Source organism: Phascolarctos cinereus, unplaced genomic scaffold (genome assembly GCF_003287225.1).
Source record: "Phascolarctos cinereus isolate Bilbo 61053 unplaced genomic scaffold, phaCin_HiC Scaffold_7;HRSCAF=346, whole genome shotgun sequence".
Taxonomy (NCBI): Eukaryota; Metazoa; Chordata; class Mammalia; order Diprotodontia; family Phascolarctidae; genus Phascolarctos; species Phascolarctos cinereus.
Window position 1 is genome coordinate 161,488,423 of NW_027556180.1, and position 27,650 is coordinate 161,516,072.

At 36.5% G+C, this 27,650-nt stretch overlaps 1 long non-coding RNA gene and 1 pseudogene across 1 annotated transcript in view; one reads left to right on the top strand and one right to left on the bottom strand.

The window, feature by feature from the left end:
• Nucleotides 1-27,650, top strand: part of LOC110196710 (uncharacterized) — a 164,774-nt gene that overhangs the window by 104,182 nt on the left and 32,942 nt on the right. The window lies entirely within an intron of this gene.
• On the bottom strand, nt 16,315-17,254 carry LOC110196709 (large ribosomal subunit protein uL10 pseudogene; annotated as a pseudogene).

Consider the following 27,650-nt stretch of genomic DNA (forward strand, 5'->3'; position numbering starts at 1 on the left):
GACACACAATAATTTAATCAACCAATTTGCTTTTATTTACTTCAATTTACTGTTAGTTTCTTTAGTCCTTATTAATCAATTAATAGTAAAAAACATCAATGAAATTTTTTTTAATTTACAGAGGATGATGAAAAATATACAGATGGGGAAACATGTATATATATATGTATATGTGTATATATGTATATATATATAGATATATATAGATATATATCTATATATATATATATATAAATTTTGTAATTACCTTGTTAAAGTTACTATATCTTTATTAGAAAAAAGAAGCCCTGTGTAATAGACTCACAGTTTTTTACCCAAACTTTCTTTTGCATGGTGAAATGTATGTTAATCATTTAAAGTTTGTAATCAAAATTTATTTTTTAAAGGGCCTTCCATGACTGTATCACTTGAGGATGAACTTTGGAAGGATGTGCTATGCTGGAAAAGCTTTGAGTATGGTGCAGGCAACATTTTGCATCACTTTTCCAGGGACCAGACTAGTTAAATATAGAGCAGCTTATCACCAATGGACTGACCAGTGGGGGATTAATTCTTTGGCAATGGCAAGCAGGGAAATAAAGAAAAACACAACATGATTCTCAGTTATGAACAGCCTGCTTCCAATTCTGCATGGCAGTGGGAAGATGGCCGAAAAAAGCCTGCAAGGAGTGCTAAGATATGTAGTTTTTGAATAATTATAAACATTAACTTTACTGTTTGTATTCTACATATGACATCCTTGCTCAATGACCATCAAGTGGACATACTATCCTAGGAGCAGCATTGTATCATTTTTCATATTCTCATTTTAAATGAAACCAGGACACAAAAGAAGGCTGCAACCAAATCAAGGTGGTGGCTCCCTGGTTCTCTTGGAGAGGTAAAAGCTTTCTAACAATTAGAGCTCTTCAAATGTGAAATGAGATGCCTTGGGAAGTAATGTGTTCCCCCTTGCTAGGTACCCATTGGAACTCTATCGTAATCACTAATTGTCAAGAGATTGAGAGGAATGCTCTGAGCATACTGGGTAGACCCCTGTAGAGAATGTATAGGACAACATGGATAATCAGAGGATAAGGAGGTTTGTATTGTACTATGTTGTTGTTCTACATAGTTGGAAGGAGTCTCTGCTTTACCGAAACCACACATTAATTGCTATAACAAGTGAAATAAAATCTTGCATTTATGTTCAGAAATCAGTTGCATAGGAACAGGGATTTGAATTAAAAGAAGGAAGTAGTAAGAGAGACTGTAGCTTGCATGATCAGCCAGAGAAAATATATCACAGGCTCTGAAAGGAAAAAAAATGTGATAGCTGAACAATTAATGGTATTAGACCATGGTCACCTGGAGAGAAGCTGCTGACCTGAAGAAGGGTAAATGTCAAGACTTTGGAAAGGGGTGAGAATTCCAACTATAGACTCTGAGCTAGACTTGGATTCTCAGCAAAATTCTGTTATGTACTTTGCTAGGTCTCATTGAAAGGGCTAGTGAGCACTTAGTGAAATGGTGATTGCTAAAAATCATGAACAAGTGATATCAGACTTACCTTGTTTCCTTTACTTTTCAGGATTTCTACACCAATAAAGTATAAAAAACCTGAAAGTATTTGCCCAGATTTTATATTATTTTTTAGAAATGGGTATTTACTTTAAGTATATAGCAAAATCAGAAATACAAACATTTCATCTCAGCGCTTCACAGACACACTCTTACCTATCCCAATTCAGTCTCGGAGTATATAAGCTCAGACTTCACACAGTTTCTACATAGCACTAGTCCCACCAAGTTCACTTGCAAAAGTGACATCATTGTAGGATGAATCTTTATTCCAGGTACTACTGGACTAGTTTTGAAGGTCTTTTTTTCCTCCAGACATTGATGATAGGTGCCATGCAAAACCACGTAGGCACTTGACTCCTAGACTCCTAGAGGTTGTTTTCCTGACCTTTTGAAATTCACAAGGTCAGAGCTTATAGATTAATCTCTTTGACCAAAACACAACACCAAATGCTGAGACAGAAAAGGACTGAAGCTCATTTTCACAGGGCTGCAAAGGGGAGAAGGCTGAAGCATTTTCTCTCACCAGATACTGAAATCCAAGAAGTCAAACTAAGAAAAAGCAGTCAAAGAGAATGCCTTGCTTGAATTCTAGCAAGGCATCTGACAAATCCTTTTGCTCTCTTTGTGGACAAGATGAAGAGATGTGTGTTAGATGATAATTTATTTAGTTGGGCTTGAAACTGCTTGAAAAAGCATATGGAAATTGAATTCATTAATGGGTTGATGCCCATTTGGAAAGATGTCTCTAGTGGAGTGTTCAGGGCATCTTTTATTTGTCCCATTCTGTTCAATATTTTTAGCAAAGACTTGAATGAAGGCATAAGTCACATGCTTATCAGATTTGCAGATGATACAAAATTAGGAGGAGCATCTATCATGCTGGAGGAGAGAGTCAAGATAGCTTTCTTCAAACATCTGAAGGGCTGTCATGTAGAAGAATGATTATACTTATTCCTTACAGCTCCAGCAGGAAGAACTAGGTCAATGAGAGGAATTGACAGAGAAATAAATTTAAGTTCACCATAAGTAAAAACCTCCTGGTAATTTGAATTTTTCAAAAGAAAAAAAAAAGAATGAATTGCCTGATGAGGTAGAGAGTATCTAGTCAGTAAATACTTCCAAGCCAAGGCTAGTTGACTGCTTATTGGGAATTTTGTAGGAGTTCTTGCACAGAGTAGGACTTGAACAACCCCCTTACAAATCTAAGATTTTATTGACTTATGATTTCAGCTTATCAGAGCATTTGTAGGAGCCAAAATAAAAAGGCCTTGCTCAAGTCAGGATAGATTGCATCTCTTGCTTCCTTTTTTTCCACTTGGTGGGCTGTCACTCTATCATAAAAAGGATATTAATCATCTACCATGATTTGTTCTTTACAAAGCCAGTTTGATTGCCTCATGGCGTCTTATGCTCTCCGAGTACTTACAAACTGATTGATGATTTCTCTTAGTAGCATTATAGGTATGCTAACAAGTTACTGGGTTGATTGCTGAGGAGGATGCTGCTAGGGCAATGTTAACCTGACCAGCCTGTCCTTATCAGTCACCTTCTTTCGCCCTCCACTCCTTTTGGGGATGGGCACACACGTGCCCCTTTCTAACATGGTTTTATCTTCCTCGTGTTAAAATATTTATGACATTTATTTTTATGAAATTCATTATTCATGAAATAATGAAAAATACATTGGAAATTCACCAAGTGATTTTATACACAGCATCAACTTTCATTCTGCATTCCTAGTTGATATTTTTATTTATTCTTGGCAACTTTTAAAAACCGTTTCTTCAATTAATGTTTAACTGGCTTTGAATTTCCTCTCATAGGGAAATGAGAGCTGATAATTATTACTTTTGCTCCTTTGCATTTTAAGTACCCTAAGAGTGGTTTCTATGCCAGTCACATGCTTAGAACTCTTACTGTTACTCATCAGAGCAGTGCCAAAAGCAAGTGAAAATTCAGTGGAACCTAGAACTTCCTGACCAGCAGATATCTTTGTCTCAGCGTTTCTGTGAAAGTCTTGTCTCTGCTACTAGGTGAGCAGTAGGCTCCAAAAGGAAAGGCACTGTGTCTTACTCGTATTCCTCTCTCCAACAGGATTTAGTACAATATCTTCAAATAATAACTGCTTAGTAAATGTATATTTCCCGGTGATGCATTACTTGTTATATAGAAATACTTTCAGCTCGCACTTAAAGAAATAGTATGTCATGGATTATAGTCATTTGTCACTCTGGATCCACCACAAATTTCCAAGTATGAGCAACTGTGTCTAGACATAAGAGTTTCTTCACTAGTCCGGGATACACAAAGTTCTGTACATCTACCTTTCATACTGCCTCTCCCATTTTTAGTTTGGCAGTGCTGGCTTAAGCAGGCACTATTCTCAATAGAATCCAAAGGAAGGAATTTAGGGTCAATATTCAACTTTGTTCACTAGTAAATGGATTTGCTCCACTCATTATTATTATTATTTCTATCACAAGCAAAAAAGAGACCTGCTTGTAATGCGCAAGGGAAGATAGTATTATGGAGACCTTTTTGTGGGACTTACAGACATAGCAAAGGACAGCAAAGTGGCGCAGTGGATAGAATCACTCCAGAGTCAAGAAGACCTGAGTTCAAATCCAGCCTCAGACACTTTCTAGCTGTGTGAACCTGCGCAAGTCACTTAAGCCTGTTTGCCTCAGCTCCTTATCTATTAAATGAGCTGAAGAAGGAAATGGCAAAGTATTCTAGTATCTTTGCCAAGAAAACCCCAAACGGGATCACAAAAAGTCAAATGTGACTAAAAGTGGCATAACAACAGCAACAAAAATGGACATGGGAAATACAGTACAAGTGAAGGCAACTAAGTGGCGCAGTGAATAGAGTCAGGATTCAAGAAGACTCATCTCTCTGAGTTCAAATCTGGTCTCAGATACTTACTAGTTGAGTGACCCTGCGCAAGTCACTTAACTCTGCCTTAGTTTTCATATCTACAAAATGAGCTGGAGAAGAAAATGGCAAACCACTCTAGTATATCTACCAAGAAAACCCCAAATGGGGTCACAAAGAGTTGAGCACAATAGAAAAATGACTGAACAATAAAGTCTTTTATGAAATGGAAGTGCCTTTATCTGGACTTGTGATCTATTGTGATGTGTTGTGACCTATTAATGTTTAATTAACTGATCAATTAATTGATTAATATGTAGGATTAATTGATTTATTAATATGTTTTCAAGCTAGAGACTGGGTCTTCTAGACCTTTTCATACTCCCTGGGAAAGAGAACGATCAATGTCATCTTCTGGGAACTGAAGTAGAAGGCTCTATAGAAGATGTCTGGTGGCAAGTAGGTAGCAGGTAAAAAGGTCAGGAATGCCGGATGGTGAATGAGATCCTCAAGGAGGCGTGAAAATAAACAGAATATGCTAGCACTTGGAGCTTTTTCAGGTTTGTGTTGAATTAGATGGCGGCTGAAGTCTCTTTCACAACTCTGGAATTCTGTGATTCTCATTCTGAGAAATGCAGTAAAAGTAATGATATGCAGACTATCATGGAAGAGAAATTTACCCAGGGCAGAATTGTAAGACTATGCTGGCCTTTGTGGAAGAAGGGCTGACAGATACAGAAATCCCCAGATTTTCTGGATGGGAAAAATGGGCCAAAGAAGAAAGAAGACTCTCCAAGTGGAACCAGATTCCTTTGTATCAAAACCAAGCATCTGACAGAAGGGTCATTCACCTTTTTCTGTGACAGGTCATACAAGTATTGTGGCTGAAGTACCCAGCAAAAATTTCTGGCAGCACTTATCATTTTCTCTTCAATATGGTATTATGGAAAGAGTAATTGACTAAAAGGCAGGGGAACTGGATCCTAATCCCAGATGTGTCATTGACAAGCTGTATGACTTTAGACACTACAGATGGATATTAAACTAATTCCAATAATAACAGATCTGGCTGGATTGCGTGTGGGGTACTGCATAACACTTTTCATGATCACAATCTGCTCCATGACACAAAACCCCACCTTTTAGCATTAATATTCTCCCACTGATAATAAATGGGCTAAACATAGTAGAAAACCAAAATCTCTAATGAATCAAAATTGCAGGTAACATAAAGGGTAATGGTAGACATAAGCAGTCCATAGACCATTACCAACAATAATTAAAGAATAAGAAGTGAGATAAAAGATATACAGGAATTGGACAATTAGAAGAGGAAGTAGGATGCTGATATAGCAAGAAAAAGGGCAATTTAGGTACCCAAATGGGGTCAAAAGAATTTTAAAGTAATAGAGAAAGATATATAGCATTGTGAACAGATTCTCTGGGGAGGATTTATGAGAGGACAAGAGTCACATAGGAAAAGAAGTTATAGAGAAATTACAGTCCCTCACTGCTGGAACAAGTGTCCAAATTGATTTGATCATGGATCTATTGAGTTTTGAAGTAAATGATTGAAACAAATCATTATTCCGTCATGTCTCTGTGATCATATTAGCTCCAAAGGATTCAATGATCATCTCTATATAAATGATTACCAGATCTGACCTCCAGTCTAGTATCATCAAATGTCCATTAGACATATGCAACTCAATGTCCTTTAGGTATCTCAAGCTCAACATGTCAAAATCAAAAATAATTACCTTTAATCCCAAACCCATCCCTATTACTAACTTCCCTATTTCTTTTTTCCCCTACTTAGTAGTATTTTTTCCAATTACATGAAAAGATAGTTTTCAAAATTCACTTTTATAAGATTTTGAATTTCAAAATTTTTTTCTCCCTCCCTCCCCTCTCCTTTCCCTTCACTCCCCTCTCCCCAAAACAGCAAGCAATTTGATGTAGGCTATACATGTACAATCATATTAAACATATTTCCATATTAGTCATGTTATGAAAGAAGAATCAGAACAAAAGGGGAAAACCAGGAAGAAGAAAAACAGTATGTTTCAATTTGCATTCAGTCTCCATAATTCTTTCTCTGCATGTGGATAGCATTTTCCATCATGAGTCTTTTAGAATTGTCTTAGATCATTGTATTGCTGAGAAGAGCTAAGTTCATCATAGCTGATCATCCCACAATGTTGTTGTTACCTTGTAAAATGTTCTCCTGGTTCTGCTCATTTCACTCAGCATCAATTCATGTAAGTCTTTCCAGGTTTTTTTCTGAAATCTGCCTGCTCATCATTTCTTATAGCATAATAGTATTCCATTACATTCATATACCACAACTTGTTCAGTCATTCCCCAATTGATGGGAATTCTCTCAATTTCCAATTCTTTGCCACCACAAAAAGAGCTACTATAAATATCTTTGTACATGTGGGTCCTTTTCCATTTTTTATGATCTCTTTGGGATACAGATTGTATGCAGTGATGGTATTGTTGGATCAAAGGTTATGCACAGTTTTATAGACCTTTGGGCATAGTTCCAAATTGCTCTCCAGAATGGTTGGATAACTTCCCTATTTCTACCAAGAGCACCAGCTTCTTTCCACTCACTCAGGCTATCAACTTCAGAGTCATTCTTTATTCTACAATGCACCTATTCCTTTGCTGTTGTTTAATCAGCTGCAAAATCTTGTTAATTCTAATTCCCCATCTCTCCTATTCATTCCTCTTTCTTCATTTAATTCCCTTTTTAGACCTTGATTGCCTCTTGCCCAAATATTGAAATAACTTCTTAATTGAGCTTCCTTCTTCAAGTCTCTCACCTCTCCATTTCATCCTCAAACCAGATGCCAAATTGATATTACCAGAGATCAGGACTGAGCATAACTACCCTCTTGTGGGTGGGTCCAGGTCAGTCTAATTATGGACAACTCTATAATGTGAAAAGGCTTCATTTTTTAAGTGATGGCCTAAAATCTTTCCTAATTTCAAAATTGAGATTCTTTGATTTTATGTACTACCTTCTTTCCTTCTATATATTTCTGCTAAAGAATATGAGTCAATAATAGCGGGCAAGTGGGAATGGAAAGAAAAGATAAATACCAAGAAATAACAAACATATATGCCATGATATGTTATTTTTGACAATGAAAATTTAAGATAGTATAGGTTCATCCATATGTAAGATATTATGCTAGTCACTGTGAGTATGTGGGCAGTACAAACATGTGACATACTCCTTGCCTTTGACCACTGATATCTATTTGGGGATTTGAGATGATCATGAAAATTACAGTAACCATATAAAAGTTCTACCATGTAAGACAACAGTGAGAGAAACAATATGTCTGTAAGTAATGTCAAATAACTGATATAGAGTTGACAATAAGTTCTCAGAGTTTAAAGATGTCATTGTGAACTGGACTAGGCTAGGTAGGCTTTCATGGATGAAGTAGAACTTGAGATGTGCCTTGAAGGAAGAGTAGAATTTGGGTAGATGGAGAAAGAAATACAAGAATTAATGACATGAATATGTAAAATATTACCAGTGACAGATTATGAATAAAATTGGAGTAAAGGATATCATCAGAAAGCTATATGACCAGAAAAACAGGTAGGTTTATCATATGATGAGAGTGAAAAATAGTAAATGGATGACTCCCATGGTTTATTGCCATACACACGTTATTAAGAGAACATGCAGAAGGTTCCAACATATTGGGTGAACCAATTGTGATGAACTTTTGATAGCATTGCTTGAAGACATGTCCATATCAGTGGGATCACAGATACATTAGACTGTAGGTACAGACCATGAAAGAGCTGTTTCATTTGTATGTAATGGGACCATCTTATTGAATATGCACAGAGCTGCCCTTCCTTCTTCTGACTGACTGTAGAGCTAGCTCCGAGCTTAGACATCTTGGAGGTGATGGAACCTTTAGCTGCTTCTGGCTGGTAACAGTGGTGACAGTCATAATTAAATAATCCCTCAGATGCTGAGCCAGAGGAGCTGAGACTCAGTGGACCTTTAAAGAGGGAATGACTCCACCCCTGGCTCTCTTTCCTTCTTTTCTCTTCCAGGTTGTAGATCATATTAACTCTGTTTCCAGTCACCTCCTTCGAGGGGTGGAGGAGGGACAGCTTCTCCCACCCCCATCCTAGTCCAAGCCCTGGGATCACTTTCTAGAAGACATCTACTGTGAGGGTGACAGTCCAGCACTGAAGTAAAATCTAAAATATATAACCAGCAGTATGACAAAGTGCCTTATATTTAGATGAATATTAATAAAGGAAGGAAATGAGTATTTATTAAGTATGCCTATGTGCTAAGTAATTTACAAATAGCTCACTTGATCCTTACTACAGCCCTGACAGGTAGGTGAAATTATCTCCATTTTGCAGATAAGAAAATTGAGGCAGAGTCACCCAGCTAGTAAGTATCTTTGGCCAGATTTGAATTCAGGTCCTGACTCCAAGCCTAGAACTCTATCTGCTGCATTACATAGTTATTTAAGAATCAACCTTCGAAGAAAGTTTGACTCTGCTAAATGCATGCTTGTGAGTGTTTTGTGTTTAGCAGTTCTTTTGAGTGTAGGAAATACATACTCCATACATGATTATATTACATGTTAAGTACCTTCCTGATCTTCTCCCTCCCCCTCAGAGATCTCCTAGGCATGAGCCAAAACTTGAGTCTTAAGAAATTTTTTCCCCTTGATAGGTAGAGTGAGGGAAATAATGAGTCAAAGGAAGCCCAACTCTCATCTCATTAGAAATCTGATCTCCCAGGTCTAAATCCAAACCATGCATATGGATCTAAAACAGAAAAAGGTCTTTAATTCACAGGGTTGCAGGGAGTAGGCACAGTGCCTAGCTCCTGTGGGTCCAGCAGCAATATTGAGAGAGAGAAAGAGAGAGAGAGAAAGGAGAGAGAAATGTGTATACGTATTTGTGTACATGCACATGGTTATATACATATGTTTGCTATCTATCTATCTCTGTCTGTTATCTATACGTGATAGTACAGATGAACTGGAATTAGAATTTAGCATGAGAAAGAGTATACTAGATTGCATTTGGAAAATTGCATGGCATTTTCATTGGCCCCAAACTTCTTTCTGAATCATAAAACCATATCTTCAATAACAAAATTCTTCTCATGCTACTAAATGATTATAAATCTCCAATAAGTCAATATATCAGGTCACCCAAAGGCCAATGGATAGATGCATAGATGTAAATAGATGATGGTAAATTCAATTCAACCCAACATGCATTTATTAGGCACCTATTATGTTGAAAGCATTATGCTAGACACTGACAAATACAAAAAAAAAAAATTAAAAGAACAGTACATGACCTTGAGGGGTTTATATACTACTGAAGGATAGATGAGGATATGCCTGATAATTTGAGAAGGGAGAAAGAAGCAACAAGTATGGGGGACAGGAACGACTGATTTTATGAACTGAGACTTGAAGGAAGCTAAGAATCCTGTTAAAGAGTGGTGAGGAGGTAGTGCATTCTACGCATGCAAAAGCACGGAGGTGGGAGATAAATGCTGAGTTCAGGAAACAAGAAGTAGACTAGTTTGGCTGAAACATATGAGTGTGTGAAGGTGAGTCATGGGAAATAAACTTGCAACTGAGAGGTTCTGCCATTGTTTTCCAAAACTGAGTCCAGGGACTCAGGGGCCTTTTGATACTTTCCCACTCTTCCCAAATGCTTCTATTTCTCGGACTGGTTCATCCTTATTGCCATTGCTGGTGATAGAAGCAATGATAACGGTATACAGAGGCTCTGGGGGAGGCATACCTGTGCAAATAAACATCCAGGCTTTTATCTACAGGGGCCAAACCAAATTACCCGCTCAGGTCTCTGTTATCCAGCTTGTGCTCAGACATCTCTGAATCTGTTTTATAGGATCAGTACGAGAGGGTATCCCTGAACTTCAATAATGTGAGCCAACAAAGCCATATCACCTGCTGAGACTTAATCAATCCTCTTCAATGAGGTGTGAATTGGTTTGTCCTGCTTCTTACTACCTACTCAATCAATCCACAGGGATGTGAAACCATCTCACCATGAGGATCTTCAAACCTAACTAGGGGACATAATCAATAGCCCAATTAATTGGCTTATCTCTTTATCTATATCAAGTTGATCAGACTCCTTTGATTACTCTTCTAAACTCCTCCCACATCAGGTTCAAAATTTGCAGTCCCTTTAAGTCACACCAGGCTGCCTTTCAGAACATTGATCTCTATCTCCATTTATGTATACCTCTCTGGGGACCTGAGGAGGCACTATGGTTAGGAGCTGTCTCAGCGAAGGAGTTGACTTTCCCCCTGACCCCTAACTGCCTTCTTTAATGCCTTATTTTCTTCTCTGAGTAAACAATGGTGTCATATGATACTTTCATCCCAATTTTTGGGTTTTTCCAAAATTAAAAATTCTTTGCAAGGACCCAGACTTCTTATATTTAGATAGGTGTGCTATTTATAGAGACTAAGGTACCTAATTGTACAAATTCCTCTAGTTTCACATCTGCTTTCATGTGTAAGAAGGTCTAGGGAAGCCCTATTAGTGGATATATTCTAGAAATAGTCTTCATTTAGATGATGTTGTATTGGTTGAATTGAGCCTTGGAACAGCACAGGGCCCTCTCAATGAGATGAACATTAATCAAAGTACATTGCCTTAGATTCCCCAACAAAGAAAACAAAGGGCTATGGAACACATCCTCCTCAGATTCTTATGTGCATTTGGAGAGAAATATCCCAAGTATGTCTAGAAATGGACAAAAGGAATAGATTAGGATGTATCATGTTTGGCCAATGGGCCAATTATTATTCTCACTGATTCCAATAGTGTTACATAGCCACAAATAATGATGATGATGATGATGATGATGATGACGATGATGATGACGATGATGATAAATAGCTACCATGATCATGGCCTGGTGCCTAGGCTAGCCATCTTTTCATTTCCCACCAGGTTGCACTTCTTCATAATTTTCCATTATGTCACAGAAAGGTCATTATCCTGGAACATTACTTTTACCTTGTAACTCAACATTTCATGCATCCAAAGTGCCCTCTGTGGGGCCTATTTCTCTGATTGAAGGGTGGAAGGCTCTTCCCCAAACCTCCTTTTAAGGAGGGTGCCCAGGCCAATAATCTTATCATTTCTCACCAGGCTCTCTTCCCCTGGACTTCTCCATCATGCCCCTGGCGGGGTACCTTTTTCCTCCTTCCCTCTTTTTAGCTTCCTTTTATGTATTGTCTTTCCTATTAGAATGTAAACTCCTTGAGATCATCGGCTATCTTTCTTTTGCATATTTGTATTCACTTAGCTCAGTCCCTGGTATGTAGGAAGTGCTTAACAATGTTCCTTGACTAAACAACTACACATCATTTTAAGGTTTGATCCTCCCAACAACTCTCTGAGATTGATGCCATTATTATTGCCACTTTACAGACGACAAAATCAAGACTGAAAGACTTGATGGGACTTTTCCAGAGTCATTGAAATAGGAAGTATCTGACTCAGATCTTTCTGACTCCAAATCCAGTGAATCATTCACCATTAGAGCTGCAGAAAAGTCCCAATGGTAGTTGGCCTAAATTACAATGGAAAGATGCATGGTGAATACAAGTAGGCTCATTGCCAACACTGACTTAGTGCTTGAAAAGTTATGGTAAAGATATCGCCAGGGTCACATATTTGGTAAGAAGGAGAAATAACAAATGGATAGGAAAAGCATGGCATTTGTATCCAAGAAATAGTAAAGGAAACAGAGGAAGGCCTCCAGCGTGTCATGTACATTTTTATGAATGGAAATCACACAGGATGAGAGTGCATGGATGGATTTTGACCTGGAACAGTGAAAGGAGAATACATTCTGCTGAGAGCTTGAAACCTGGATCCACTGAAGTAGTATCATGGTAATGATGTGGATTAATTTTTTCATATGCTGATATACTTAGCATAAAAATGTTTAGATATATTTGGATACGGTTCTAGTTTCATAAGCAGAAGAAACATCTAAGTGTGTATAAATGTAACCAGGCAAATTGAATAGTAGAAGGATGCTGCAGGGAAAAATGCCCAAGATAATGAATTACAAGATAGGAATTCAAGTCCCACTTTTACCACTAACTAGCCTTGTGCTCTTGGACAAACTCCTCTCTGTTCCTGTTTCCTCATCTGGAAAATGAGGACAATAATACTTACACTACTATATCACAGGGCTGCTATAACGTATGAGCTATTATTGTTATTGCTATAGTATGGATAGCTATAATATGAATTGCTATAATACGAATAGTGTAGATTTGACTTTTATATCTATTGAACCCGATTCTATCCATTTTCTAAATTGCTCCCTGCAAGTGAGGCATGAAAGATCACAGTAATGCTTATAGCCCATTACATACACCCCAACTGACCAAAGTATCCTTTCTAAGTCCATCAGGAGCAAAGTATGACTTAAGGACTATGGAAGATTGGAGCTTATTATCTTTAAATCAGTAATATTCTTGGTAAAAAAAAAAAAGGGCATTTGAGTATATCCATTATTTTATTGGTTACTAACTACCAAGAGATGAATCACAACATTAACCTACAGTACCTTTTTTTTTTAAAAAAATGTTTTATTTATGTCATTAAATATTTCCCAATTACATGCAAAAAAATAATAATCCTTTATTAAAATTTTGAATTCCAAATTCTTTCCTTTCCTCTTGTTTCTCCCCTCCTTAAAAAGCAAGCAGTTTGATTTCACAGTTATGCATGTGAGATCATATAAAACATTTCCACATTATCCAAGTTACAAAAAACAAACAAAATAAAACAATAAAAATAAAGTTCTTTAAAAGTATGCTTCAATCTGCATTCAGAGTTTATCAGTTCTCTCTCTGGAAGTGTATAGCATATTTCATCATGAGCCCTTTGGAACTGTCTTGGATAATTGTTTTAATTGGAGTAGCTAAGTTTCACAGTTGATCATCCTTAAAACCTTGCTGTTACTGTGTGTTCTTCTGGTTCTGCTAACTTGACTTTGTAAGAATTCATATAAATCTTCCCAGAATTTAAAAATCATCCTGCTAGTCATTTCTAATAGTTCAATAGTATTTTATCACAATTATATGTAGCACAACTTGTTCACCCATTCTCCAATTGATGGGCATCCCCTCAATTTCCAATTCTTTGCCATCATAAAAAAGAACTGATATATGCACATACATATGTGTATATATATACATATATACATATACACATATATATATACATATATATACACACATACACACACACATATATGTATATATATATACATATATATGTGTATATATATATATACACACACATATATGTTGTATATATATATATATATATATATATATATATATATATATACACACACACACATATATGTTGTAAATAGGACCTTTTCACTTTTCTTTGATTTCTACAGGTTACAGACCTAGCAGTGATATTACTAGGTTAAAGGGTGTGAACAGTTTTGTAGTCCTTTGGGCATAGTTTCAAATTGTTCTTCAGAATGGTTGGACTAATTACCACTACACCAATAGTGCCTTAGTGTCCCAATTTTTTTCCACATCCCTTCCAGCATTTCTTATTTTTATTTTCTGTTATATTAGCCAGTCTAATGAATGTGAGGCGGTATCTCAGAAATGGTTCAATTTTCATTTCTCTACTCCACAGGGATTTAGAGCATTTTTATATGACTATTGATAGTTTTGATTCCGTCTTCTGAAAACCAACTGTCCATATTACTTTGACCATTTATCAACTGGGAAATGGCTCTTATTTTTATAAATTTGGCTCAGTTTCTTATATATTTGAGAAATGAGACCTTTATCAAAGAAACTTGATGCAAAATTTTTTCTAGTTTCCTGTTTTCCTTCTAGTTTTGGCTGTATTGGTTTTGTTTGTTCAAAAGCTTTTTAATTTCATGTAATCAAAATTATTTATTTTGTTTCTTGTTATTCCCTCTATCTCTTGTTTGGTCATAAGTTCTTCTGTCATCCATAAATCTTACAGACACATTCTTCTATGTTCTCTAATTTACTTGCGATATCACCCTTTATGTCTAAATAATTTATCCATTTTGCCCTTATCTTGATATATCATGTGAGATGTTGGTCTATGCCTATTTCTTGCCAAATTGCTTTCCAATTGTCTCAGCAATTTCTGTCAAATGTTGAGTTCTTTTTTTAAAAAATTCTTTTAACTTTTTTTTTAATTTTGAGTTTCAAATTCTATCCCTCTCTCCTTCCCTTGTCTCAGAGTTGTTTTAATTTGCATTTCTCTAAGCAACAGCTATTTAGGGCATTTTTTCATAGATAACTTTGATTTCTTTGCCTGAAAACTGTCCATGTTATATCCTTTGACCATTTATCAATTGGAGAATGACTTGTATTTTTATAAATTTGACTCAGTTCTCTATATATTTGAGAAATGAAGCCTATATTCCAAATACTTGTTGCAAAAATTTTCCCCAGTTTTCTGTTTTCCTTTTTTTCTGCTTCTTCTTTTTTTTTTTTTGGTGGGATGCTTTATAATTTTTGTTGCATTGGTTTTATTTGTACAAAAACTTTTTAGTTTTGTATAATCAAAGCTATCTATTTTAAAATGTTGGTATTTTACTAGCATGCATTATATTTCTCTAATTGCTTGTATCTGTCTTTATTTGTATGAAAAGTGTTTTGAAATTGTGTCCATATAATTCTTGGGTTTGTCTTGGCAGATAGACTCCCAAGTCCTTTGTGTCTGCATCTTTTTAAGATGAAATTTCTTTATCTCTTCCCTACTAGGTTTTCTTGTTTGTTTTTGTTTTTATTTTTTTTTCTATAGTATATAGAAATACTGCTGATGAATAGGGTTTATTTTGCATCTTTCAAGTTTACTAAAGTTGTTAATTGTTTCAACTTTTCTAAGGCTCTCTATACCATTATATCATCTGCAAATAATGACAGTTTTGTTTCCTCATTGCCTGATCTAATTCCTTCAATTTCTTTTTTTTTCTCTCATTACTATAGCTAACATTTCTAGCACAATATTAAATAAGCAAGAATGCCCATTATCACCACTAATACTGAATAATAGTGGTGATAATGGGCATCCTTGCTTCATCCCTGATCTTATTGGGAAGGCTTCTAGTTTATCAACATTACAGATAATGCTCATTGATGGTTTTAGATAGATATTACTTATCATTTTAAGAAAAGTTCCATTTATTCCTATGTTCTCTGATTTTTTTTAATATGAATGGGTATATTATATTTTATCAAAAGCTTTTTCTTCATCTATGGATATAATCATATGATTTTCATTGTTGCTGTTATTGGTATGGTCAATCATGCTAATAGTTTTCTTAATACTAAAATATTACTGCATTCCTGGTATGAATACCTGGTCATAATGTATGATCTTTTTGATATATTACTATAATCTCTTGCTAGTATTTTGTTTAAAAAATTGGCTCTATTATTCATATAGTAAATTGGGCATAGTTTTCTTTATCTGTTTTTTTTAACCTATTTTTTTTCAAATGGTTTTTACAGTATTGGGATTAATGGTTCCTTAAATGTTTGATAGAATTCACTTGTGAGTTCATATAGTCCTGGGGATTTTTTTTTCTTTCTTCTCTTCTCTTCTTTTCTTTTCTTTTCTTTTCTTTTCTTTTCTTTTCTTTTCTTTTCTTTTCTTTTCTTCTTTCTTTTCTTTTCTTTTCTTTTCTCTTCTCTTCTTTCCTTTTCTTTTTCTTTTTTTTAATGAGCACTTTCATTTCTTTGTTTCACAAATAAACTGACTGAAATAAGTGTTTCCTGTGGGCTAATCAAATAGACTAAATCCCATATCTTCATCAGACTCCTTGGTTTCCACCTTGGCAGGAGCAGCGGCACCAGGTGCAGCAGCAGCTGGAGCAGCAGCCTCAGGGAGGGCCACTGCAAATGCTGAAGGGTTGGCCAGGAAAGCCTTCAACTTTTCAGCAAGTGGGAAAGTGTACTCAGTCTCCACAGCTACAGTCAAGACCCACTTGTACCCATTGATGATCGAGTGGGGTACTGATGCAACAGTCAGGTAGCCAATCTACAGACAGACGCTGGCAACATTTCAGACACCTTCTAAGAACAGAAGGTGCAAAGTCTCCTCTGTGATGTCCAGAACTTCAGGGTTATAGATGCTGCCATTGTCAAACATTTGCTGAATGATCAGCCCAAAGGAGAAAGGGGAGATGTTCAGCATGTTCAACAAGGTGGCCTTGCTGGTGCCCACTTTGTCTCCACTCTTAATTAGCTGCACATCACTCAAGATTTCAATGGTGTCCCTGGAAATCTTGATGGTGATGTCCAGAGCCTGGAAGAAGGAAGTCTTCTCAGGACCCAGGCCAGTGTTCTGGGCTGGCATGGTGACATCACATGGTGCGATGGCATTGGCACGGGCAGCAGCTGGCACCTTATTGGCCAGATCCCTAATCTCTGTCAGATCTTCCTTGGTGAACACAAAGCCCACATTTCGCCGAATGTGAAGCAGCAGTTTTTCCAGGGCAGGGTTGTTCGTTCTCCAGATATCCACGAATGGCTTTGAGCATCATGGTGTTTTTTCCCATCAATACTATGGCCTTCCCACGGAGGGACATCCGGATCTGCTGCATCTGTTTGGAGCCCACATTGTCTGCTCCGACAACGAAGCATTTTGGATAATCGTCCAAAAGTTGGATGATCTTGACGAAGTGATTGGATTTCCAGGTAGCTCTGTCTTCCCTGGGCATCTCAAAAGTGCTTCAGGGATTGCCACGCAGGGTTTAAAGACAATGTCACTCACACAAGGACACTTAGGGAGAGGGGATTTTTTTCTTAGTGAAGCCATTGAGGGCTTGTTCAATTTATTTTTCTAAGACAGAGTTATTTAAGTATTCTATTTCTTCTTTTGTTAATTTGGGTAGTTTATATATATTTGTATTTTTTTCATAAAACCAGCTCCTAATTTTCTATATTAGTTCAATAGTTTTCTTGCTTTCAATTTTGTTAATCTATCTTTTGGTTTTCAGGATTTCCATTTTGATATCTAATTGGGAATTTTAAAATTTATTCTTTTTCTAGTTTTTTAGTTGTCTGCCCAATTCATTGCTCTTTCTCTCTTTTATTGATGTATGTATGTATGTATGTATGTATGTATATATGTATATATGTATGTATGTATACACACACATATATGTATATATATATTTCACCTAAGTCTTGCTCTGGCTGTATCCCCAAAATTTTCAAATGTTCTCATTATTGTCATTCTCTTCAATGAAATCATTGATTGTTTGTATGATTTCTTGGTTTTTTGTTTTTTTTTTACCCAATCATTCTTTAGGATTTGATTACTCAGTTCCAATTAGTTTTAATCTATGCTTCCAGAGACCTTTATTAAAGGTCATTTTTATTGCATTATGGTTTGAAATGGGTCTATGTAATATTTATGCTTTTCTTCATTTGGTTGTGAGGTTTTTATACCCTAATACAAGGTCAATTTTTGTGAAGATGTCATGTACAGCTCAGAAAAAAAGTATACTTGGGGAAGCTAGGTGGCACAATCGATAGAGCACCAGCCCTGACGTCAGAAGAATCTGAGTTCAAATATGGCCTCAGACCAAACACTTGACACTTACTAGCTGTGTGACCTTGGGCAAGTCACTTAACCCCAATTGCCAAAAAAAAAAAGATAGAAAAAGAAAAAAGGATACTCCTTTCTATTCCCACTCAGTTTTCTCCAGTGTTCTATCATAATAACTTTTCTAACTTTTTCTATTTATCCTCTGTGCTTCTTTTCTTTATCTATTTTTATGGTTAGCTTTATCTAGCTCTTATGGGGGAAAGTTGAGGTCCCCCACTAGTATAGTTTTACTGGTTATTTCCTTCTGAAATTCATTTAACTTTTCTTTTTAAGAATTGGCATGACATGACATTTGGTGCGTCTATGTTTAGTACTGCTGTTACTTCAGTGTGTGTGTGTGTGTGTGTGTGTGTGTGTGTGTGTGTGTGTGGTGTTTAGCAAGTTACAAGTGTCTGCTAATCCCTTTTAATTAGGTCAATTTTTGCTTTTGCTTTGTCTGAAATCATGATTGGTATGCCTGCCTTTTTAAAATTTCAGTTGAAGCATAATAGATTCTGCTTCAGCCCCTTCTTTTAACCCTCAGTGTGTCTCTCTCTGCTTCAAGTATGTTTTTTGTAAACAATATATTGTTGGATTTTGGTTTTTAATCCATTCTGCTTTTGCTTCCATTTTATGGGTAAGTTCATTCCATTCACATTCACAGCTATAATGACTAACTGCATTTCCCTACATCATATTTTTTTCTGTTTATCCTCTCTCTTTTTATCCTTTCCTACCTATAACGTCTGTTTTATTTCTTTGTTTCTTTGCTTTCATTTCTTTACCAACTTTTCCCTCTACTACTTTTATTGATTTTAAATTAATGTTCTATTTCTTCTAGGAATTCTTGTTCAGCTGTGTCCCGTTCACATTTTTCTTTGAGGCTTTGCTTGTAGCTATGTTGACTTCAGGGTCTTCTTCTGAGTTTGTGTCTTTATCTTCCCTGTCACCACAGTAGCTTTGTATGATCAGATTCTTTTTTTTTTTTTTGTCTGTTTGTTCTTTTGCCACCCTATTTGTAGATTTGGAACTTCATATTAATGTTAGTCTCTATTTCTGGTGTTGAAGTGGATGGGCTCCGATTCAAACTTCAGGCTTTTTCCTCACTGCTGTTTTCAGAGCTAGTTCTTGGGGTTTGGGTGTTTTTAGTGCTTCTGGGGAGTGTGATCAAGGGAGAGGTGTGGTCACTGCTGTCTTGGTCTGCACTTCGATCATTACGCAGGAAGGGCCCCTGATCCCTTGGGACCAGAAATGATACTCTTTCTCATAGTCCCTGGATCCTTGGATCTGGAACTATCCACTCCTTCTTGACTAAGAGTACTCCTTTCTGCCCTTGAATTATGACCCAGAAGTAGATACAGGCAATAAAGTTGCCACACAGTGTCTGATCCTTTGTCTAGTGCCAGCACTGGGGTTCCCTGTAATCTCTTTCTGACCAGTTACCTTCTCTGACTTGAGAGTTCCCAACGCTGCTGCTGCTTCGGCCTCCATCTCTTAGTTCCTCCACTGATGTCTTATCCACATGGGTTCTCTGCTAACCTCTGCTTCCCTCACAGATCTCTCTTCTTGACCTCCTAAGTTGTCTTGGGCTGGAATGACTCACTCTGACCTTTTGTTTGCTCTGACACTCCAGAATTAGATTTGAGGCATTATTTTAAAGTTATTTTTGGAGGGTAATTTTAGGAGAGCTTAGCTGAGTGCTTTCTTACTCCACTATCTTGACTCCACCCCTTAAAGTCTGCACTACTTCTTAATTCTGAAGTATTATTTTCTAGTTCTATTTTTAGTTAACATTTATGTTTAAAAGTTTTAGTGGCGTGTTTTGTTTTTGCATCACAAACTTTTGCAGATTATTCCACTTCCTGAAAGCTCTCTTACAACAAAGTAAAACATTTAAGTAAAACTAGTGATATAGTGACTTTGTCTATAAGTACATGCAACATTTCATATCTGCAACATGCCCTCCTCATCTCTTTTAAAAAACAAACAAAATCCCAGAAATCTATTTTCTCTCTCTCCTACCCTCCCATTAAAAAGAAAAAGAAAAAAAATACATTTCTTGTAACAAATATGCATAATCAAGCAAAATAAATTCCCTAAGTGTCTGTGTATGTGTTTATGTATGTATGTGTGTATATGTGTATTCTATCCCCTAATTCTGTAATGTCTCAGTAATGGATAGTGAGTTTCTTCAATGGTTCTGCGGAATCATGAATGGCTAGTATATTGATTGTAGTTTTTAAAATGGGGTGCTTGGGTGCTTGTGTTTGGGTGCTTGTGCTTATACTTGGACCCCAATTTCTCCCTAGTCTCAGAACCACTGTCTCTGACAATTTCTCCCCAGCCCAAGGATACTGTGCCTAGCAACTACTCATGAGTGGGCCCCAGCAAGACCCTTACCTTTCTCCCTGGTGCAGCTGCACAAAGCCCTAAGATCATGTCTCTGGAAGCCTCTCAATTACTTAGTAAGCTCCTGTCTTGTGAGAAAACTTTCTCTTGTTGCAGAGCACTCTCTAATCAGGACAGGGAGAGAGGTGTGTCTTCTCTGGCCTAAGGAATTTTGTCCCTAGCTGTCCCAGGGACTCTTCCTCCTGCCAGATTCCCAAGATCCATACCTCTGACATCTCCCTCCCTGTCTGGTATACTCCCTACGCTTTCCCATCCATAGCTCCCAAAGACACCTGGACCTTTAGATTACCTAATCGGTATCCCTGGCATTCCTGTTCCAAACCCTCTTCCATATAAACCCTAGCTCCATCCTCAGTCTTTCACAGGTTTCTTAAGAATCCTTGCCCGCTGAAAAGCATAACAATAAATTTTTTGCCAACTTGACTTGAATGCTTGAGTCTGTGAATTCATTCCAGACCACCCTGTCCTGTACTCCAGTCTTTGAGGAGTCTCAATCTCTCAGACTGCAACATTTATAGCTTTCAAAATTGCTTATTTTTTCAATATTGTGGCTATTGGATAAATTGTTCTGTTCCTGCTTATTTTATTCTTCATCAATTTATAATTATAAAGTTACCAGGATTGTTTCTTTTTATAATATTGATATTACAAGTATAAATTATTCTTCTGATTCTTTTTATTTCACTCTTCACCAGTTCATATAAATTTTCCCAAATATCATTGAAATCATCTATTTCCTTATTTCTTAAAGCATAATAGAATAAATTGTGACATGTAAACATAATAGAGTACTATTTTGATGTAATAACTCTACAATGCTATAAGAACTCAGACTTGTTATTTCCTCCCTTTCACTTGCCCATTGTATGCCACACCATAGTTCTGTTCCCTTCACACATTTATATACTTTACATCCACACACACACACACACACACACACACACACACACACACACACACACACACTTATACACACATTTACTCTTTCTCTTCCTCACTAGCTAGCTTCCTCACTGATTAGGCAGCAAGGTGATACAAGGATGGAGTTCTGAACCTAAAGTCAAGAAGATCTGAGTTCAAGGCATTAAGTGGCTGTGTGACCCTATGCAAATTTTTTGACCTCTCTTAGCCTCAATTTTCTTACCTGGGGATGAGAAATGGAATAACAATAGCATCTAAATCTGATATTTTTAAATAAGATAATATTTTAAAAGTGCTTTGTAAACCTTAAAGAACTATATAAGTACTATCTATTAATAATAACAATGCTATTCAGTATTACTAAATTGAAATATTGTCAAATCATAAGTAATAATTTAGTTCCTTGGACAAGTAACAGGAAACAACCAGTATTTCACAATGTGGAAAGAACACAATAAGAAATTAAAATAAATTCAGTTTAGTAGGAGATGAAATCATTTATTAGAGTAGCTAGCATGGGTGATGTCCTTTGATTCCTGTGTAAATTGGATTTAAGTGAGACAGAGTTGCACGAAGTTGTCAGCTTCACTCTCTCCTCCAGAGTCATCACAGTCCAGTGGCAGGACAGAATCAAGATGATTGGTGATGGCTCAAGATGCAGTGGATCATCTTGGCATCTTTGATATCTAATCAAGCTCTAAGCACTCCACAGCACCTATTTCAGCTACCTTCATGGGTGTTGGAACAAATTGTTCTCATCCAACCATTCCGCCAGAGGAAGTCTTCACATGCTTAAGGTAGACCCCTTGCTTACCCTCAACCTAGTTTATCTCATCTGCCAAAACATTTTACCAAGGGTGGGGCCGCTATGCATGCTACAACTCCTTGGAGTCATGGGTGAGAGTTAAATGGAACAGGTAGACACAAAGGTTGGAAAGCCTCCCTGAAAAAGATTTGGCAGCCTTCACAACAGAGATACTAATCTTCCCTGAACATACCCTACACCCCAGCTAGTATATTCCTATTTTAAATAATTATTCCTGTGAAGGGGATGCTACGCTTGTATGGTTTTATATTGCCTAGTTGTCAATGCACTGGGAAAGCCATAGTTATTGATACGAGGAGAAGACTTGAAGGAGACAAGGGCTAGGTATATATTTTAGGAGTTTTTTTTTCTTTTCCCTTAAAGTAGTTACAAAACATTGAGAAAACTTACATCATACGTGTGTATGTATGTTTAGCAGAACCAAGACAGACAAAATTCATTTAACATTTTAAGTGAAAGATTTACTTATTTCCTAGATACCAATCAAACGTTGGTGTCAGTACAAGAAAGATTCTGTTTGCCATCTTTCTTTCCTTCTTCTGTATTTGGTTTGGTGTCTGCCCGACGGCAGCATCTTCAGATGCTTAAACGTGATTTGCATGAAGTAAAGGAGGCACTTGATCCAGTAACAACAAATGCATGCCTTGTCTTGCTGGGCTATGACAATGCTAATGAATTTGTGATTTGTTAAGCAGATGAAATCTTGAAGACATGAAAAAATGAATTGTGAGAAGCAAATCAGACTTTGCCTCCTGGGATACTTTCTCAAACTCCTCTTTAGGAAATTGAGAAATGTGCAGGTAGTTGTTGATAATCAGGGGCTTCAGAGACACTACTTGAGGTTCAATGGAATTAGATTTCAAGCAATGTTGGGCATTGCATGGATGAATGGAATAAAAACAATTATTTTCAGAGTCTTTGATGCCTTTGGACATGATAAAATTAGGGGATTGTGTTCTTCATAAAAATGTTATTTTTTACTTTTAACATTTTTCAAACTGAAGTCCTTATAAATAAATTAAAAAAGCATATTCAACCTGAATATGTTTTCTCTAAGAGTGTAAGAATTCAAGTTTCATGCTGAAACAAGATCACTCAAACACTTATAATTTAATTTTCAACTACCTTCACCTCTTCTTTTGGGCCAGACCTAAATCAGGCCAGTGATTTAGGTTTATGAAGAGAATGTAAGGAGAGAACATAAAATTCAATACAAATGACTGCATTAATAACAAAAGGACAAAATTCCTAAAGTTAAAAAGGATACTAACTCAGACTGAATGCTACCCTCCTCTACCTCCACATCCACCATGGCCATTAGCAACCTAAGTCAGAAAATCTAGCAGTATGAGCTCTCCTTAATCCATCCAGTACCAGCTTCCCATGGGTTGCAACTTCAGTGACTCATGGGAAAAAGAAACAACTAATATTTCAAGCCCTGGTCCCTGGGCTAAACAAGATGCAATGATAGCCTCTACCAGCTCAACCTGCATAAAACAGATAGTTCTACCATGCCACTGAATGACCATTATTACCAATAAAATAATGCCCAAAATGTCAACAAAAATAATGTTGGTGAACTCTATTAAAAGATGAGACAATAGATATGAACAAGAAGAGCAGGAATAATTTATATAGTCCTTTAAGGTTTGTAAAAAAAACCCCAGCACTTTATATACACTGTCTCATGGGGTCCTCTAAACAACCATGTGAGAGAGGCGTTATTATTGTGAAATTGTACAGTTGAGGGCACTGATTTTCTAAGAAGTCAAGCAGATTGCCCAGCATGACCCAGCTAACAAGTGACTGAGAATTTGGACCCAACTTGTCCTGTTCCCATTGTGCTAAGCATGGTGAAATTTAGTCTTCTTGAATTAGAACAGTTTCAATTCTCAAAGATTTATAATATGGAGAGAAAGGATTATTTTCCAGTTGATGCATTTCCTTATTCTATCAAGGAAGAATGACATTCTTTCAGATTCTCATTTCACTTGTTTTGGATGTAGTGGAATTTTTTTTTGTGTTGCTGGTGTTCTTTGAATATAATTAATAGCATTCTATCATCCCATATCTTAGAAGATTCTTTAGTCACTTTCTTCCATTTTTTGCTTTATTTCCATTAAAGAATTCACACTATTGTTATCTAAGGGATCTTGCAAGCATAGTATCTAACTCTTCTACTTCCTTGAATCATTCTGCATTGGACTAAAAAGATAAAAACAAGACAAGACCTGCCCCAAGGGGATAATATTCTTCAGGGTAGGTAAAACATCTATCTTAATAAGAAAATAGTAATTTGAGGCAGTACAAAAGTATTATCAACTTTGGGATCAGGAAGCTTTTTTGGAGAAGTGGATATGTGAGCTGGGCTTGGAAGGATTTTAAAAGGCAAAGATGAGGAAAGAATAGATTGCAGGCATGGGGCATGGAGTATACATATGAATAGAGATAGGAGATGGCAAGTGTCATATCCAGTTTAGCTAGACTGCAGAATGGGTAAAAAGGAACAATAATACGAAAAGAAGCAAGAAAGGTAGTCTGAGTTTAGAGTGATATAAATGCCAGACAATGGTGTTTGTATTTTCTCTCAGATAAATAGAAATAGACTTTTTTTTTTAAACCATGAAAATGGCTTGTTACCACTAGACCCTTAGAAAGATCACATGGATCAGAGAGAGAAAGATTAGAAGTAGGGAGACCCATTAGGAGGTCCAAGTGATATTAATCTGAATTAGGGTTGTACTGAAGGGCCTTGAGAGGAGATGCATAGTAGAGATGTACAAAAAGATTTGGGGACTCATCCACATATCAGATCCATGGGAAGGGATGAAAAGACCAAGGGAGGAAGTACAGAAAAAGAGGAGAGTTCAAAATAAAGCATTAATGTAGATTGATGATGGGCTGGCAAAGCAGATTTAGAAATGGTGAAACAGGTATTAGGAGAGATTTGGTTTCACCAAAGCCAAGGGAAGAGGGAGGATCCAGAAGGAAATGTCCAGTGACGGAAAATGGAAACATTATAGAAGTAGTGACAGGACTTTTGGAATTAGGTGATAATGGAGAACTGCATTGTTGTTGTAGTGTTAGGACAGAGTAACCACAGACGCTAGGTCAGGAGATATGGAGGAGTCCGTGAGATAGTTGGTAGCATCCACATTCATGACAGGTAATGCTATGAGGCAGCTAAATGGCATAGTAGATAGAGTGCTGGACTTGGTAGATGCTTACTGGTTGAAATGTGGGGCAATTAATCAATTGACAAAGAGTTTATATTCTAATGTGTCCTATACCCTCTCTGTACCTCAGTTTCCTCATTTGTAAAGTGAAAAGGTTGATACCTGATGACCTCTAAGGTTCATTCTAGCTGTAAATCTACAATTCTTTGATTCTTTTGGTTGCACCCTGGATTCTGGAGGTTCCAGAAAGCAGACTCAGTCTTTTACCTCACTTGTACTCTCCAGGGTATGGGGATACCAGAATTTCTTGTTCCTTTTTCTTTTAATTAAATTTATTTTATTTTTAATTTATGAAATAAAACAAGCATTTCTATAACATAGCACAATTTTTAAAAAAGATAATTGCATACGAAACTTTGAATCTATTATGTACGATTTGCTATTCCTTTTAAATATATAATAAAGTTACCATGTAAATTTCTTTTTTCCCCTTTCTTCCTTTGTGTGCATATATATATATATATATATATATATATATATATATATATATACATATATATATACACATATATATATATACACACACATATATATATATACATATATATATATACACACACATATATATATATACATATATATATATACACATATATATTCATATTTATATATACACACATATATGTGTAAAATTATTCTATGTATACTTTTATTTATCAGTTCTTTCTCTGGATACAGATAGTGTCTCTCTTCATATGCCCTTTATTTTTAATTTGTGTATTTATAATAGTCAAAATGACTTAGTTGCTCAAAAATTTCTGGTTTCCTAAAATTCAATTACTAACCTGGGCCTTTACTCATTGTTCCTATATAATGTATATACAGTTTGAGCCTTGAGCTTGTGAAAGCTCCTACTTCAGGTATAATGTTTAGAAACTTTGGGTCACAGATCTAGAGGAGACTTGAAAGGCCATTTAGTCAATTCCTCATGGTTATGGGAATTCCAATTACAGATGGAGAAACTGAGGCCCAGGGAGGTTAAATAACTTGGCCAATGTCACACAGATGATAATCATTAAAAGGAGGACTTGCACTTTACTCATCTATGTGATGTAGTGAATAGACCACCAGGCCTAGAGTCAGGAAGACCTGAGTTCAAATCTATCCCCAGACACTTACTAGCTGGGTGACTCTGGGCAAGTCATTTAATGCTGTTTGCCTCAGTTTCCTCATCTGTAAAATGAGCTGGAGAAGGAAATGGCAAACCATTCCCATGTCTTTGGCAAGCAAACCCCCAAATGGGGTTAAGAAGAGTTGGACACCACTGAAAAATGACTAAACATCAACACTACCTCTGGCTTCAGAGATGCTGCTCTTTTCTCTGTACCACACTGCCATGCTAGTAGAAGGTATACAGTAGAACAGACAGAAAATGAAGACTAGTCTATCTCATGAACAATGAATCTCCACATCTGGAATTTGACAGTTCTTTTCACAGCCTTTTGTGTTTGTTTGTTGAATCCAAAGCAAGACATGATCCCTGAGGACAGTAAATACAAATGTGATAGGGTTTAGTTTATGTTTACTCCTCCAATAAAAAGTGGTGGAGAAAAAAACACTAAGACTGAGCTCTTCTAATGGAAATTCCTAAACCTGGCCTGAACAAAGGATAAAACACAAGTAGTTTAGATATGAAAAAATGCCATTGCCACCTGGGTAATAGTGTTCCAGTATTAGTTAATGTAATCTTAATTTAATATCATTAGGATGCATACAATATGTTCTGTGTGCCTGTGGATAATGGATGCATTGTTTACATAATTAAGGGAAAATGGATACCAACCAATACCTTCCAAGAGGATGTTTGCAAGTATAGAGCTACAAGCCATAGCTCACTTGGAGCTTTAGAAATTTTCTATTGTAACTCATGTCAGCAGAAATTTTGGATCCAGACGGCTATGTAAAAGAAAGAAGTGTGGGTGAGCATTCACTGTGGTTGCTATAAGATGTTCATTAGCTGATAGTACTTTAGAAAGCATTGTAGGGCAGGTTTTTAGATAAGGCAGGCCCCTTTATCTACAACATTGTAGGTGATTTGATTAAGTAGTTTAGAGTTTTAGTCAATAATCTTGCTGCTAGGGGAACCATCTTGACTCTGGTAAAGAACTGTAAAGAATCAAATGCTGGAATTC